At 50.3% G+C, this 18144-nt stretch overlaps 1 protein-coding gene across 2 annotated transcripts in view; it reads left to right on the forward strand.

The window, feature by feature from the left end:
* The first annotated feature begins 14395 nt into the window (after positions 1 to 14395).
* Positions 14396 to 18144, forward strand: part of GATAD2A (GATA zinc finger domain containing 2A) — a 107608-nt gene continuing 103859 nt past the window's right edge. For both annotated transcript variants that reach the window (XM_045990958.1, XM_045990960.1), the window contains exon 1: positions 14396 to 14697. The gene's annotated coding sequence lies outside the window, so the exon portion shown is untranslated. The remainder of the gene's footprint in view (positions 14698 to 18144) is intronic.

Consider the following 18144-nt stretch of genomic DNA (forward strand, 5'->3'; position numbering starts at 1 on the left):
TCTCTTGGGTTGTGCCTTGTTTTTAACGTGCAGAGATGGTGCCTGGCTGCCACCCATCCTTTGTCAAGGCCCTCATGTTACTCTCATCACTGCGCCCCTCATGACACCAACGTGCTCTCAACTGCTCACTAATGGGGCATGTCTGAGCTCTCCTTTGGGCCATGCTCCTGAGGCAGAACCACTGGCCACTGGGTGTATCAGGGATTCCACAGGCCCTGCCAGGAAGAACTTCCCTGAACACAGTGATCCCACCGGCCCCACGTTGATGCCTGCCCCCCACCCCCGCCCTATACCCAACAACCCAGTCATAAATGGCTTCGTCACTTGGGGTGGACTGCCTGCCCTATTGGTATGGACATTGTTCTTCCCACCTTAAGTTTCACAGCCTATCTGCAAGAATCACATCCTGAGCCTACCCAACCAGAGCACAGCCACAAATCCACCATGTGACAAGCCATCCACCAGCAGGCATGTGGCCACCAGCTGGGATCACATGTGGCTAGTAAGCCAGTCCCGAGATGGCCACTGTTTCACAGGAAGTAGGCTCATTTGGGTGCTGCAGAACAATGCCCTGGTTGAATAAATCAGCAGTTCCAGAAAACTTTCCACGAATTGCCAAATCTTAATGAACAAAGAGTGGGTGTTGGAGTCATAGGTTTTGGGGAATGTCTCGGGTAAAGCCGAGCAGATTCCTTTCAGCAGGACTAGTCAGCACAAATGGACACAGTAGGGAGAAGCTCTGCAGGTGTGCGGGACACACTCAGGAAGTGGACGACGAATACAGGAAGTAGTCACAGGATGGGGGGGACAGGAGTGGGCCTTGAGGCCAGCGGGTGGCCAGGGCAGCTGGCCCAAGCACTGAGTGGCTGATTAACTGTCCTTCACACACACTCATCCCCATCCTCAGAAATCCTGTCACTCCACCCATTTCTGGCTATCTCCACTGCCCCTCCCCAAGTCCCGGCCACATCTCCCACCTGGATGTTGTCCAACCTCCTCCCTGAATGGTCCCGGAACACTCTGTGTGCTTGCTCCCACGTCTCTGCCTGCCAGGGGTCCTCTCCTGGCGGCTCCTCCGCTCAGAAGCCCAGCATCAGCCAGGAATGTCCTGGTCCAGGTCTGGCACATGCTGGCAGTTCCAGGGGACAGCCCAGGAGGAAGAACACACAGGCAGTTCTGGCAGACGCCTCGTGGACACCTGCCTATGTTGTCTGCAGGTGGCAGCACACTCGGACTCAGAGCCTGCCCCCACCCCACACCCCACCCCGGAAATGCTAACAAGACCCTACGGTACCACGGTACCACGAGGGAGTGTGAACTTCACAGCCCCAGGCCCGTGGGCACTGGGGGTCCTGAAAATGATCACGGTGTGTATTGGCTTCGTTTGGCCTAGCCGAGCCCGTTAGATTGACATTTTCCCACAAAGAAGGCTGCTCAGGGAGAGGCAGGCAGTCCTGCCTCTGTGGTCCTGTCTGTGCAGCACCTGGAATGGCTTCTTTGATTTGAACCACACTGAGACAACCCCAGTCAGTTCAGACGTGCCAACTGGACACAAGAGGCTGAGGGGCTTACTGGGGTCAGAGGAAGGTGGGGTGTCTCCCAAAGTTAAGGAACAGAGGTTGGGGGGCGAGGGAGCTGGACTCTGAGGGCCACAGGGACTCCACTCCCTCATCCCCCACTCTCTCCAAGGTCTGCTGCTGGTCCCCAAAGAGCCAGGGAGGGGGAGGAGGAGGACTGCTGAAGAATTCAAAAACTCATTTCACCCCCAGGTCATGCTCCCATTCTGAGATTACAATGCAGTTGGTTGGGAAAAGGAAAGAAAGATTCATTTCTATGTTAATTTGATTTCCTTAGTACTTTGATATTTTGGGTACCTTTTTCAAGGGCCAGAAAATAAAGGGACTATTACAGTGGTACTTTATGAAAAATATGATACTCCCGATGAATTACAGCTGCTCTGATATATGTCATTTTTAAAATCATAGCATTTTTACACTAGAAGTTTGTGGGAGAGAGATGGGCACCATTTGCCCCATCCCTGTCGTATATATTCCAAAAAGCCCTCTGAAACACAGCTCTCTAGAGATGGGCCACTTGGTCCGCGTGCGTTTGTTCTGTGTTGAGTGTCATTTCCAACCACATTCCGCACACTTAGTGTCTGCGCAACACGGAGTTGAGGTTCCACCCGCAGTTAGTCACACTCTGTCCAGAGTGAGTGTGTGGCCCTGACGAAACTCTGCTACTATCGAGTTCTGCACACAGATGCTCCCCTAAAGGGTTAAGTACAAACTGCTCAGAAGTACGGCTTTGAACCGGAAGTGTATCTCCTACTCCGTCTTCATCTGCATGTGTCACCAGTTGCTGTGGGCAGCTCAGCCTGCTCCATCCTCGGCCACCAGGGGGCGCGGCGGCTCGGGCAGAGTTCCCACCAGGTTGGGCCCATGGGACTCCAGCGCCCGGCTGGGCTGGGCAGGATGGGCTGAAAGTTGCCAGTCCCCAGTGCAGCCTGGCCTTGTCCTCATTTGCAGGGATGTGGAAAAACCTTCACCGCAGAGTCTCTCAGTTCCTCTCCTGTATCGCGTGGGAGAGGAGATGCTGATCTCCCAAGCATTTGGGCTACAACATTCCCTCCTTTGCTTGCCAGACAACTATTTGGCACTTACTGGATGCTCAATGTCCGGAACACAGCAGGAGCCATTTCTGGCAAAGTCCCTGCTCTCAGGGAGTGGACATTCTACCAGAAGTCTGACCATGGGCCTCAAGTAAGAGTGAGCCATGCCCCACTTGTGAGATGAGACCAGCACACTGTAGGATGGGAAATCAGGAATAGGTGGGGGACACTGTAACAGGACAGAGGGGAGACCTCCCTCAGCCAGCCAGTCAGAGCTGGATGGATGTTTCAACTTCTGCTATGTAGATGCCAAGACTGTGGGAAGGAGATGGGCCGGCCCTGGTGTCTGGCTATTCGAGAGGATACTGGGTGGGCATGGGAGCTGCCAGCCCTCTGGTGGCATTCTGGAGGCCAGGGGCTGCCACACAACACCTTGAGTACTGCTGATGAGTGGGTCAGGTCTGGGAGACACGGGTGGTGGTGGTGGGGGGGGAAGTGGCTGAGCCCCCACTTCCAGAAGAGGGATCAAATCCCTGGATCTCCTCAGGTCCTTCTCCCCCCGCCACACTCGGGCCCATATCCCAGAAACAAACTGGGGGGGACAGTGGTGCAAACAGGGCTAGATGTGCAGAGGAGTGTGGGTCAGACAGTGGCAATGACAAAGATGGGGTCATTACTCCCTTGTATAATGTGGACTCCCATCGGCAGGTGACCAGGGGCCGGGGCACTCCTGACATCACCACAAACCAACCAGATGCTTCAGAGCCAGGTCCCTGATCCGAGGACTCCTACCACACTGCTTCCTGAGCCACCCCCTCCCCAGGAAAAGGGAATTCATCTCTTAAAGGAGTTCTTCCTGCCTCCAGAATGTTCCTCTGTCTTCTGGTGCCAGCAGAAGGAAGTCCCCGCTGGGCCACACCCAAATCTCTCATTCCCAGGATCTGTTTCTCTCTTGGCATCTAGTTCTCCTCAGACCCAAAAGCTTAAGGAGATTATTTTTCAGGGATTATTTACCCCTCCCTGACTGTGTCCTGTAATGGCCACAGGCCACACTTGTGGTTGGCCTGGCTGTGGGACACCCACATGCCTTGACTCCAAAGGGCAAGGCCAGGTGGGCTTTGCACACAGAGATGCCACGGCAGTGTCCACTCAGTCCCTGGGATGGGAAGAGCAACCCATGGCCATATCATCCCTCTCTGGATTCTTCCAACCTTCCAACCAGCATCACTTGGAGCAGGAATGGAGGTTGCCAAGACCAGGCAGTTCGAGACACTCCTATACTAGTAAGAAAGGTAAGTTAATCTCTAAATCTAAGCAAAAGTTGGGATTCAGCATTTTCCAACACAGGACACGTAGAAATAAATACCCTTGCTCCAAGGATCCTAGCACCTTCCCCAGTGCAGGAGCTTCTAGGGCTTTCTATGGTGGACAGCAATCTCAGTAACATTCCAGAGGCCGAAACCAAACCCCACAGGACAGTCCTGAATCACTGATTGAGGCTGGTGACTTGAATCTGTGGTTTGAAGCATTGCCCACCAGATCCCTTGCTTTCAGTTTAAGAGATCAGAGTCTGACATCACACAGCCTGTGGGCGAGGAGACAGGAGGCCCGAAGTTTAGGGCGAGAGAGAGAGAGAGAGAGAGAGAGAGAGAGAGAGAGAGAGAGATGCCTTCTCTCTGGTGCCTTTGCCCACTGCTCTGCCTCAGGGTGTCTGACCCTTATTAGGAGCTCAATAAACACTTACGGCATAAGTTAATATACAAACAGATATGTGACCTTTTGAAAGGTTAGAACCAAAAGAACAAAACGAGATGGAGGTACTAGGAATCCCCTTTCATTCCAGGCCCCCTTGCAGGGCTCACCTTGCTCATCTGTCCACTGCCAGCCCTGTGCCCCTCTACAGAGGAGAAAGAGGAGAATCTGGGCTGACCAGGTCTGTTTCTATAGTTTTTAATTCATCCGGGGGAAAATTCTTTTTCTTCCAGCTCTCTTGCCTGTGCTTCAGCAACAATCCAGGAAAAAATTCTCATAAAGAAGACCAGAGCCTTGGTGATCAGATGTGTCAGAGGCAGAGCAACAGGAAGGACAAGGCTGGCCCAGTCTGGGTGGAAGCCAAAGACAGGGAACCTTGGTGGCTGCTTCCCCGCAGACTGCCCCAAAGGCCTTAACATGGAGGACGGAAGCCAATCAGCAGCGGCAGGCGGTGACAGCGACAGGGAAACCTCCCTTGCTAAGGCACATGTGTGACCCTTGGGGCATAGTCCTTGAGGGCTCAGAGCTCCTTGGGGACTGCTGAATTCCACCCAAGACAAGAGCACAAACTCTGGAAGCCCGAGCTGTCTGTTCTCCCCCTAGAGCTTAAATAAGCAGGAAAGCGCAGTGAATGTCTGGCCTTGGAGACGGAGTCAGGCTCAGCTCAGAGACCAGCTTGGCCCTCTCCTCGCTACAGAGCTAAGTCACACCCTCTACCGGTCCTCCTCCCTTGGGAAATGTAGAAGGTGGACTGGCTGATTTCTTAACTTCCTCTCTGCTCGGATGGTTCCCAACGTGGAACTATCCACATGAAGAGGGGACACAGAGAAAAAGAAATGAGGAGGCATTTCCAAGAAGATGGGTGACCCAGGCAGTTATTGTTTATAGGTAATTGGCCATGTGTATATTAAATGTGTATGTGTATTCAATACGTATATACTGAGGAATATAGTGCTAATCCTTTGGGAATGTATACTCTAATGGAGATAAGAAAGAAGGGCGCCTGGGTAGCTCAGTTGGTTAAGCATCTGCCTTCAGCTCAGGTCATGATTCCAGGGTCCTCAGATAGTCCCCCACATCGGGCTCCTTGCTCGGTGGGGAGCCTGCTTCTCCCTGTCCTCTACCAGTTACTCCACCTGCTTGTGCTCTCTCTCTGTCAAACAGATAAATTAAAAAAAGAGAGAGAGAGAGGGGAGAAGGGAGAAGAGGGAGGGAAAAAGAGAAGGAAGGAAGGGGACACCTTTGTGGTGAATTAATACAAAATACACAAATCCTAAAGGATTATAAACAGAAAATATTAGTCACCAACACATTTGTGGCCCCAGCAGGTAGAAAGACTTGACTGGAGTCAGGGATTTTGTTCTTCACTCTGGCACCTTCCCACATTCCCACGCTGCAGCCCAAAGAGCTGTGACCATACCCAGGTCTAATCTGAAGCAGCCAGGAAGGGAGGACTTTGAGGACAGTGTGGGCAACTGCAAAGATTTCAAGATTAGAATTCAGACTGAGGTTCTGGTTTTATTTATTTGTGACCCTGGCCAAATAAAAATCCCTGAGCCTCAATTTTATCTCCTCCAAAATGGGGCACTATCCCTTGAACCCTAATAACTACTAAGAGAGGGGGAGGCAATAAGGGGTGACAGAAGCTGGCTTAGGCAAGGGCAGCATGCGGAACCAGCCCTTTTTAAATCATGACCCACGGCCTACCGACTGTGAGCTCTCCAGGAGGTGAATGGGTGTTCTTAGAATTAAAGAAAATAGACCATGTCATGAAGGAAGTTTGCGATATACCATGACAACATCCATTAACAATAGGAAAGGTTTAGCAAAATCCTCTAGTTGAAAAAAAATTTTTTTTATTTTTATTTTTTTAAAAAGATTTTGTTTATTTATTTGACACGGAGAGAGAGATCACAAGTAGGCAGAGAGGCAGGCAGGGGGAGAGAGAGGAGGAAGCAGGTTCCCCACTGAGCAGAGAGCCCAATGTGGGGCTTGATCCCAGGACCCTGAGATCATGACCTGAGCCGAAGGCAGAGGCCTTAACCCACTGAGCCACCCAGGTGCCCCCCAAAAAAATTTTTTTAAAAGATTTTATTTATTTATTTGACAGACAGAGATCACAGGTAGGCAGAGAGGCAGGCAGAGAGAGAGGCGGGCACAGGGGGACGGGGGGAGCAGGCTCCCCGCTGAGCAGAGAGCCCGATGTGGGGCTTGATCCCAAGACCCTGGGATCATGACCTGAGATGAAGGCAGAGGCTTTAACTCACTGAGCCATCCCCAAAAATGATTTTTTTTGTAAAAGAGAAACTAATCACAGAATCTCTGTTATCTTTTTTTTTAAGATTTTATTTATTTATTTATTTGATAACGAGAGAGAGAGATCACAGGTAGGCAGAGAGGCAGGCAGAGAGAGAGAGAGAGAGGGAAGCAGGCTCCCTGCCGAGCAGAGAGCCCGATGTGGGACTCCATCCCAGGACCCTGAGATCATGACCTGAGCCGAAGGCAGCGGCTTAATCCACTGAGCCACCCAGACACCCCTCTCTGTTGATATCTTAAGGCATTCTGATGTCCCATGGAATCCAGAGTGGGATGTTTTGTGCAGATCAACGTATCCCCATGGCGGGGCGGGGGGAATCCATTCCAAGACACCCAGTGGATGCCTGAAATCACAGACAGTACTGAACACTGTATATACTATGACTTTTTCATATATACATACCTACAATAAAGTTTGTTTTATAAATTAGAAAGGCATGACAATAACTGATAATAAAATAGGGGCACCTGGGTGGCTCAGTTGGTTAAGCATCTGCCTTTGGCTCAGGTCATGATCCCAGGGTCCTGGGATCGAGCCCTGCCTTGGGCTCCTTGCTCAGAGGGGAGTCTGATTCTCCCTCTGCCTCTCCCCCTGGCTTGTGCTCTCTCTCTCAAATAAATAAAATATTTTAAAAAATGAAAATAAATAAGATAGAATAATCAGAATATAACTAATAAAAATTAAGTGTGTTTGGTGTCTCTTTCACATTCTTGCTAAATATCTTATTGTATCATACTTATTCTTCTTCTTGTGATGATGTGAGATGATACAATTCATACAGGATGAGATAAAGTGAGGTGAATGCTGTAGGCATTGTGACAGTACTGGGCTACTATTGACCTCCTGACAATACCTTAGAAGGAGGAACGTCTGTATCCAGACCAGCATTTATCCTCAGGGAACTGAACCACAGAAAGCGAAACCTCAGGTAAAGGGGTTACAACACATTCCAGGAAGAAACTGGAGTGAAGGGAGGGCCAAAGAGAAGAAAGAGCGAAGCCAAGATTCAACCTTTGGTGATGCGCAGCTTTAGAAAATTTCTTCTTCTTAATTATAAAACCAATAGAGTACAGCCTCCTTGAAAATGGAAGTTTTTCAAGTAGGAGTATGACATGGTTCTTGATTTAAGAGAAATCCGTCTAACAGTTTGTGTGCAATTGAATATGAGAGAGTCACTCAGAGCATTTTTGGGAACGGGTGGTAGTGACAGAAATCAAAAGAACAGATAGAAAAGCGATGGGACAAATTATAATGTTGAGCAACTAACTGAGTTTGATGAGTGGTGTTAAAGAAATCTCCCTTTGGAGATTTAAGAGCTTTGAACCTGGAACACCAGGAAGGTAACGTTAGTGCAGAAGAAAAGAGTGAAAAAGGGAAATTGGTTGAAAGGATAAGGTCCCTCTCTTTTCCTGCCACTGTGGTGTGTGCAGCTGATTCTGTGCACAGATCTCATGTCTTTTTGCACAACTTCTAGGATCAACTTCCTGGTTAAGAAACAAAAGTAGAATCATTCCGTTCCCCGTGGATTTTGATGAAAACTGGTAATAAAATCAGGTATAACTCAAGAGGAGACACTGAAGAAAGATGAAACTGATTCTATAAGGAATCACTTATGAGATGACACACATATTTATACTGTATCAAGGTCACTAACATCTTACCATGTCATGTTGAAAAGGTCACCACTCTTCTCTGAACACTTGGATGTGTTTTATTAGGAAAATATATTTTTTTCTCTTTGTTTCTCTGCTTCTGCACGAGTAGGTTGGTTCAGTAATAAATATATGAGAACTTTTCTTTGGAAAAAAAGAATGGAGAATGGGTCAAAGAGGAAGACATCAAATTTTGTCTGAAACACATTCAGCTGTTGGGTTTCACTCACATCTCACCTGGAGGGGAAGGAGATCCTGGACAGGAACTCAGGTGGACTGGAAATACAAATCTGGGATTTCCTGAGTTCCACTCCTGGAAGGGATTCATTCTCTGAAGAAACATCGAGGCACAGAGTAGTAGCAAGAGACGAGCAGCCTGGCAGAATTTCCAGGTAGAAGTTGGACGAAGACAGAACAGGAGACCAGAAGAGGCAAGTTCTCTAGAAGCCACGAAAGACATTTCAAGAATTAGGGAGTGTTCTCTAGATGCTGGAGGCTGGAGAAAATGCAGACCAAGAAGAGCTCCTGGAAGGGAATCACTGAGTTCTCAGTAATTTGAGAGAAGGATTTTAGTGGCAGGATTAAACACCAGCCCGACAGGGAAGAAGGAATGGCAAGGGAATGAAAGTAGTGGCCAGGTTCACAGGTGTGACATGCATGTCACTTGGAGGCAAAGGGGCAGTCACTTCAGTCCTAAGGCACAGGACTCTTGTCTCAAGGCAGAGAGAGGTTGGGGGAAAGGTCTGAAATGCAGTGGAATGAAAGCCCTGACCTGGGTTTTAGGCTCAGATGTAAGTGCTTGTCTGGGATGCTAAAGGCCTTCGGATCCCACAGAACCTCAGGGGAAATTCTCCACTGGTGCCAATAACGCAACTCTTTCCCCGTTCAGCACTGCAGTTGGCTCCTCCCTCTGCACACAAAGTGGCCACACGTGTCAAAGATCACCTCCCTCCCATTAAGAAATGCTTTCCATCCTGGTTGGGGAAGTCACCCTTTTGACGTAGTCTTCTAGGCTGTAGGCATGCAGGTGCAGACAACAATATTTTTTGCTCCAGCAAAGGGTTATCACTAATCCCATTTAATTATGTCAGTAAGAATCAGGTAAGATTTGTTACTACAGTCCAGGTTTTTGACCTAGAGACTAAAAAAGCCTGGCAAAGAGGGCTCCTGGGCTCCATCTGGACTCAGTTCCAGATTTTCTAGCCATCTAACACCAATGACATTACACTCTGCTCCCCATCCTTGAATACTTCAGGTGCTCTCTGCTTTTCTGTTGGGGGAGCAGGAGGATGACTTAGGCCACTTCCTGATTTGGTGTGTCTATTTCTCCCTGAAAACAGACACTGAATTTTTACTATCTTTTCCCTGGGAGAACCAGGGCCAATTCCAAAGTCCTGTTAAAAGATGCAGGTTTCAATAGATTAGCAATTCACATATGTGAATTTCAAAGTGCTTGGCAAACCTAAAGAATTCTGCAGTCCCACAATCTTAGGAGGCAATGACGGAAAGGGCACTTTGCTCTGGTCACTTGAACTGCCAAGTGACCCTGGAGGACTTTAACTTTTGTGCTTAGTACCCTTCCCACTGGTATTAACCAGCTGTTATTCCCCACTGTTGGTAAGCACTCTTCCTTATCCAAGACCATAACACCAATAGGAGGCTGGCACCCACCAGGCCCTCGTTTTTCTAACTATCATTGAGGCCTTGCCTTCCTTGCTGCCTCTGTAGTCACCTGGCTCAGTTCCCATTTCCCTATTTGGATGTGAATGTCACTTAGCCAGTTTGCCCACATGATTTCCCAGACCCAGGAAGGGACACGCCTTGATGCCGAGAGATGCAATCGTTACTACCACTGTGGAAAGGACAGCCATCCTTGGTATGGGTCACGTGCCCTTCTTTTCATTTTTTTTGTGTCAGAAGCCGACTTGTGTCATCCATTTTGGTGAGACTTTCACTCCCTCTGATGAATGCCCATTTGCCTTGGACTCTTCCAGGATACAATTTCCCAGCCAAATGGGGCTCTTGTTTATGTTTAGGATTCCAGACTTCTCAGACATCCCTTAATCCAACATCTCTGCCTCTAGGCAATGCCTTTTTCCAGAGAAAAAAGAAATTCTGTACATTCTTAAAATAAAAAGGTGAAACATAATTATAGGCCCTGACATTTCTAGGGATCGGTCTGGAAATTACACAAGACAACCCTGAAATAACCTGAAATAACCTTGCAATCTCCCTTTGACAAAGTTAATTTCAGTGGCCTTGACCCTGGTTATGGTCCCCCACCCGGCCCTTTGCTCTTGGAGTTAGGGGGTTCTAGCAGATCTATATCCAGAATCTTCCCACGGCTTGCCTAAGAGAGAGATAAGGCTCAGGAAGTTTTTGATTCCTAACATGTCTCAACTTGGTATAAGGACCGAAGTGGATAGGTCCCTCTTCTCCCCTTTCCAGTATGTAGGCCCAACATGAGATCAAAGCAATGCAAGCTTAGGATCCAGCCATAGAGCAGCAGTGGGATGTGAACAAGTCACAGTGGCCCTGTAGGTCTCTCCATCTCTCATGTATAAAATGAAGCTTTGGACAACGAGTTGCTCTTTGATCCCAGTTCAACTCAGTCACTATAAAGGCACTGAGAGACTACTCAAACGAATAAGGCTGGATCCCTGCTCTCAGAAAGCATCCTGCTTAGTGGCTGGAATGAAAGGGAAAGCTCCTGAGTCCTACTGTGCACCATACACAGTACACTCTCCTCCCTGCAACCTTTGAGACTGTTGTTCTCATTTCTGACAGGGCTGAGGAAAGTAACTGGCCTAGCTCCTGTGGGTTCAGCTGCAGTTCTGCTAGTCACCAAATTCTGAGTGGTTATTGTCCACCGAGACCGGCTCACACACTTGCAGAATGTGGTAAGTGTTACAACAGAGGTGCAAATAAGGGGCTCTGGGAACAAGTTGTCTTCATGTTTCTAGTGGCTTCCTTCTCTAGCCAAGGACTCTGTCGACCTTGCCACTTGAGTCCAGGCTGAGTTCAGGGAAATCAGACCCCACAGGGCTGCCCGCCAACCTCCCAATTTTGTGACTCTCAGAATTTATCCTTTACTTTTCTTCCAGGAATGTTAGCCCACTTGTAACAATCTCTTCCACCACCGCTTCACGGTTTACAAAACAGTTTCACATCATTATCTCATTTAATCACATTCCTACAATATCTTCTTGGTATCTCTTTAGTATAACATTCTGCCTTGCCTGACAGGCCTGTTTCCCTTTATAGCATTCATCTTGGCTCACAAAGTTCCATCCTATAATTCAGGAATCTCAGTACCTTGCACGTTTCTGGGCACAAAGTAGGGAGATCAAAGTTTGCCATATTGAATCCTCACGGTGTTGTGAGTCTTTCTCTTGGCTACCCTCTTCACTCTTTTGATTCAATGGTTGTTTGGTTGTCTACTAAGTGCAAAGCTCAGTTCTTTTTATTTTGTTTTGTTTTTATTTATAAGTAATCTTCACACCCAAGGTGGGGCTCAAACTCTCGACCCTGAGATCAACAGTTGCATGTTTTTCCGTCAGAGCCAGCCAGGTGTCCCAGAGCTAGGTTCTTCAAAAAGATTTTATTTTATTTTATTTTATTTTTTTTTAAAGATTTTATTTATTTGACAGAGAGAAATCACAAGAGAGGCAGGCAGAGAGAGAGGAAGGGAAGCAGGCTATATGCTGAGCAGAGAGCCCCATGCGGGACTCGATCCCAGGACCCTGAGATCATGACCTGAGCCGAAGGCAGTGGCTTCACCCACTGAGCCACCCAGGTGCCCCGATTTTATTTTTTTTTAATTAAAAATTTTATTTATTTGAAAGAGAGAGAATGAGAGAGAGAGAGAGCATGAGAGGTGGGAGGGTCAGAGGGAGAAGCTGACTCCCTGCTGAGCAGGACTTGATTCTGGGACTCTAGGATCATGACTTGAGCCAAAAAGGCTGTTGCTTAACCAACTGAGCCACCCAGGCACCCCCCAAAAGATTTTAATTTATTTTTAAAGATTTTATGTATTTATTTGACAGACAGAGATCACAAGTAGGCAGAGAGGCAGGCAGAGAGAGAGGAGGAAGCAGCCTCCCCGCGGAGCAGAGAGCCGGATGCGGGATTCAATCCCAGGACCCGGGGATCATGACCTGAGCCTAAGGCAGAGGCTTAACCCACTGAGCCACCCAGATGCCCCAAGATTTTATTTTTAAGTAACCTCTATATCCAGTGTGGGGCTTGAATTTACAACCCCCAGATCAAGAGTCCCATGTTCTACCGACTGAGCCAACCAGGCTGGGTTCTCTGAGGGCGAAATCAGGCAAGGAGTTCAGATCAACAGGGGGAAGACAGGCAGGCAAAGACCTTTGACACCTGGTGGCCCATGGTACCTCCTACAGCAGAGGTGCAAACACTGCAGTTTGACAGACCCATGAATTTTGTCTGGCGGTGGGTGGGAAGCAGGAATGCTTCCTGGAACGGCCCCACCCAGTAGCGAAGGAAACGAGCTAAAGAGCTCAACAGGGGACAGAATCAGGAATGGCCACAGATTTGATTGACTCTTGGGGAAGAAAAGAGAGCTGTGCCGAAAAACACTCTCAAAATAAGAGGAAAGAGGGCTAAATGGGTAGCTTTTCCAAAAAGGAAGCATTTAACTCCCCAAAATTTTCTAGGGAAAGAGTCAAACGGTCACAGATCCTAGGAAAAGGGGAGCCATTACTGCAACACGGACACTGCTTAGAAAAAGTTCAGGGAGCACAACCTGACATTTCTTTAGTAAAAGGGATGAGGGGGTGTCAATCTCCTGCGAGTTGTCTCTGGAGAAAAGAGAGGTGCTTGAAGTCGCAAGTTTCTCCTCTGGTCGGGGGAGGGACATACGACGTAGGAGTTTGCCGAGTTATCTTTAGATATGAAGGCCGCGGCACACAGCCCCCACTGCCCCTCAGCCAAGGGAGGGATAGGGCCAGTGGCCCCTAATAGTGCTCAGAAAAGAGCCGGGGGCTGCTCCGCAAATAGTCTCCAGGAAAGGCAGTAGACCCTAAGTCCCTCCAATTCTCCTTAGTAAAAGGGGCAAGGACCCGAGACTCTACAAATCTTAGAAAACAGAGCTAGGGGTGCGAAGCTACAAAATTACCCTCATTCTGGCCACACTGGGAAAAGCGGGCAGGGGAAGAATCGCCAAAACTTTCTTCAGTTGAGGGCCAGGGCAAGAGCCTCCAAGAGTCTCTTTAGGAGAGGGGCTAGGGGCAAGATTCCTGGATTCTCCTCAGAATGGGAGCTAGGAAACGAATTCCGAAGATTCTCCTCAGAACGGGGGCCAGGGACAAGAATCCCCAAGATTCTTCTCAGAAGAAGTCGAACCACAACTCTTGTCAGAAAAGATCCGGGCGGGCGCAGGCGGGGTGGGGGGGGATGAGGGGGGTGGGGGGGGGGGGCAGGGCAACGAATTCCCTCGGGAACAAGGCCGAGCCAAGGGCTGCCCAGTCTTCTCAGAGCGCGCCTCACGCGGTCCCGCCCACCGCCCGGCGTAACCGCCCCACGCCCGCCCTGCCCAGGCCCTCTCCGGTGCATTGTGGGTGGGGCGCCCCTGCTGAGCACTGCGGGGAACCCCCTGCCCAGCCAGTTGTCGGCCGCCCCGCGGCCCAGCCGAAACGCCCTCCGGGGTCCGAGCGAGCCGGCCAAGAATTGACGCGTCTCCAAGTCCCCGCCCCTCGTGGCGTTCCCGCCCCGAAGCCGAAGCCCCGCCCCCCAAGGGCCCTGACTGGCCCCGAGGTCCGCTCCACTCTCCTATTGGCAGACCGCTTGTCAGTCACTCCGTCCCACCTCCTCGGGGCCGCCCAGACCGCCGGCGCGGTCCCGAGGGCCAGCCGGCTCGCTCTCTCATTGGCTGTGGGGCCCTGTCCGTCGTGAGGCTGGCCACGCCCTCCGTGGGGCGCGGATCCCCGGAGCCTCGGCCGGACCTCATTGGCCTGCGGCGCCGCCACTCGGCGAGACGCGCCTCAACCCGGAAGTGTGCGAGGCGAAATCTGCCTAGCAACCGGGGAAGCCGGGCTGCGAAGCGGGCAATTTCAGTGTGAGAAGGAGCGGCGAGACCGAGCGGCGGCTCCGAGTGCGGCGAGGCGGCTCCTCCCGCCCGGGGTCAGCGCCCCGGCGCGCGCACGCGCACCCCCGCCACCCGAGCGCGCCCCGCGCCGCCCGCGCAGTCGGTCGGTCGGTCGTCCGTCGTCCTGTCGCCGCCGCCGCCGCGGGCGCCACCTGAGGGAGCCGCCGCCGCGGGACCCGAGCTGATCGGACCGGACCCCGCCTCCCGAGGCCACCCGGGGCCCAGCAGCCGCCCGCAGAGGCGCCGAGCAACTTCGGTGAGTGAGGGGCCGGCGCCGCCGGTGGCGGGTCCCCGGCTTCCGGTGCCCCGGGCTTCTCTGGGGCTTCCGCTTCTCTGAGGGGACTGCCTTCGGTGCGTGGACCTTCTTGTCTGAGGGGACCCCCGCCTCTTTGAGGGGAGACCCCCTTCTCCGAGGGATCCCTATCTCTCTGAGAGACCCCCACTTCTCTGAGGGACCCCACCTCTCTGAGATACTTCTTTCGTCTGAGGGACGTCCACTTTTCCGAGGGGCGCCCCCCTTCTCTGATGGACGCTCCACTTTTCTGAGGGTCCCCCTTGCTCTGTGAGGGAGCCCTCCCTACCCCGTGTCTTTGAGGGACCCCCCTCATCCCTTCTCTGAGGGCCCCGCCTCCCTGAGAGCCCCCTCCCAACTTCTCTAAGGAGATCCCTACTTCTCTGCGCGGTGCTGTCTCTGAGGGACCCACTCCTGATTTCCTGTCGACCCCTGCTCTCTCAGGAGACACCCTGCTTCTGGGGGACCCCCTCACTTCTCGGGGGGCCACACCCTCTCAGAGGAGACGTCCCGGCTTTTCCAGGGAGCCCCCCCCCCCAGTTCTCTGAGGAGAGCCCTGCTTCTCTGAGCTGTTGTCCCTCTTACTCCTTTTTGCCCTTGCTTTGCTAAGGTGTCTCCCACTTTGCATAGGGCTCCCCCCCCTTTTCTGAGTTGCTCTCCCTGCTGACTTCCCCCCTCCCTGGGTGACCTCCTTCTCCCAAGGGTCCCCCAACTAATCCGAGGTGTTGCTGCCTCTGTCAGAATCCCTTCTGGATGTGTTCCCCACTTTTCTGAACTATTCCCACTCTTGCTGGGACCCCCACATTTTGATAAGTGCCTTCTCTTTCCTGAGGGGTCCCCCGCTACCCTGAAACGCTCATTCATCTGTCTGGATCCCTAGTTCTTAGAGGAAAAGTTCCCCCCAAAATGTTTTCTTTTAGGGTCTCCACTAATCTATGGAAGCCACAATTTTCTAAGGGGTTCCTGGCTCCTCCAGAGGTTCTCCCCCTAATGTGGGTTGTCCTTCTCCCAGGGGATCCTCAATGTCTCTTCAGTTTGCCTCCACTTTTCCAAGATATCCTCTGCTGGTGGGAAACACTGTGGGTTTCCTCACTTCTCTGAGGGGTGCCCCAGATTCCGAGGCATTCCCCTCTCACTTGTCTGAGGTTATTTCCCCCTTTCCTGAGGTGGTTACCTGCCCTGTTCTCTAAGGGAGAAACTCTTCTTTCATTTCGTGGATCCCCTAACTTCAAGGTTCCCCTGTTTCTGTTTGGGGCACCCTCTTCCTCTCTGGAAGAAGAGACCAGAAATGTGACCCCCTCTTTAGTCTTGTTTCTTGCCAGATTGGAGGAGGAGTCCTTTGAACTTTTACCTCAGCTTCCAAGGACCTGGAGAATTTTGTGGCTGGAAAGGAATTTTGAGAGACAGTCAAAGAGCACTGTTTTCTCTCGTCCTTCTGAGACCTGCTAGATTTGAGGGGGAAGCCGGGGCTGTTGCCAGATGACCATCTTTGTTACTCCATTTTGAGCCATGGGCCACCACAGTGTTGTCAGGCCATTGTGGAGGCAGTAGGGACAGGGCTGGAGCATTGTCCTCCTATTATCCCCCGTTTTCACACTGTTAGGCTGTGGGACTGACCCACTTCCTGTCCCATCCCTCAGTCCTCCTTCTGCATAGTGTCACACACTCCCCAAAAAAGGAGAAGCAAAAACACACTCCTTCAGGTCTTCCTGCTCTGTTTTCTCTGATTCACCCCTTGATCTCTAGAGGATCCCCAGTTTGTGGGCCAATCTGGTTTGAATGGCAGGGCAAGAAGCAGGAAATGGGTCACCTTAGATCCAGGAAGGGTAGAAGGGAGGCAGAGGACTGGGTATTTGACAGTATTTCTCTAAGTTTTAGGTAACTTCAGCCTGGCCCAAAGGAAGTTTTTACATGGCTTTTACAAATCTCATGTGTGCTTTTTTTAATGGCCCACCCTGGATTCCAAATTCACTCCAGTAGCTAATTTTATCTGCTTTGCCAAACGCAGAGCTCTCTGGAGCCCAAGTAGATGAATGCTGGCATTGAGAGATGGTCCAAAGGACAGGAATGAACTCAGTTTGAAACCTGAGTAACTTGTAACCACTTCGTGTCCATGTACAAGTCTCGAGCTAAAAACATGGGGAGAACGTTTTTGAAGTGGAGTTCTGAAATGTAGACTGAACTGTTTGGTTTAGCATTTCAACAAGTTCTTCTCTCTGACTCTGCTAGAACTGCAGTTCACTTAACAATGTGACTTAAGGCTGTCTCTCTCCTGTTCATTTCCATCTGGGTCTTGCTTAATTTGAGTCCTTTGTGAAGATTCTTGTCGAGGCTATAATTTGAGTTCTAAATCTGTCGGTGGACCATGTGGACACAAGTTTCAACTCGAGCTATTTTTTTCTGTGGAGAAGCGCTTGGAGAGTTTCCTGGGTCCTTTGCTCCTGGGGTAGTCAAGTCCAGGCAGGAAGGTGCCTCAGACCTGGATGTTCCCCTACTGCCTCTTCCTGGTCAGTTGTAGGCACTGCCCTGAGGGGAAGGGGAAGGATGGTGGGGAGCTTGGAGTTTAGGGTTTCCTGAGACAGGGCAGAGAAGTGCTGGCACATATTTATTATTTTGAATGAAACCCGTAGGACCAGCAGGATGGGGTGTTGGAAAGGGAAGGGGGAGCTTTGAAGTCAGAAGGACCTGATCCAGGTTTTGGTCTGTCCTTCCTAGTTGCGTGGTCCTGTACAAGTTATAATGCAAAATCAGCACATTACTAAGTATTTGAGGGGTCACATATCTATGTGTATGAAGGTGCCAACAGATGGGAAGTGCTTCTTAGACAATGAATGAATGAATCTGAGGTAATGAAAGGGAGGCAGCCAGCCTAACACCTAGCACGTGGTTGGTATGCAATAAAGGTTGACTGTCGTGCTCAGGAGTTTAAGGTTCTGGTCTGGACTTCCAGACCAGGAAACACTTGATATTCTGCCAAAGTTAAATGTGCCTGTAGAGAAAGAAATGTGGTATGTCTCTGGCAAGACCCATTGCCACCCACCCTGGGTCTTCCAGCATTTTTCTGTGTTCGGATGGGAGCTGTGAGATAGATTTACTGTGTAGCAGGCATTTGTGTTGCCTTGGCCTTGCTTTCTGCCTCTGTAAAATGGGGTAATTTGTGAGTTGAGGGCAAGTAGGGAGATGTATTACTATAATTACACTGTAGGCAAAATAGAAGATTATAACGAACTTCAAGAGTTGTGGGAAGAAAAAAGTAGATGAACTATAAACTAAAGGATCATATGTATATTTTGGGACTGTTTGAGTGAGTGATATACAGCAGTTACTTGGTGAGTGTCTCTTCTTACACATTAGAACCTTGAAAGCAGAATGTTCTTTTGATGTAATGGATCAGATTTGGGGACGAAAGAC

The sequence above is a fragment of the Meles meles genome, chromosome 20 (assembly GCF_922984935.1).
Source record: "Meles meles chromosome 20, mMelMel3.1 paternal haplotype, whole genome shotgun sequence".
NCBI lineage: Eukaryota > Metazoa > Chordata > Mammalia > Carnivora > Mustelidae > Meles > Meles meles.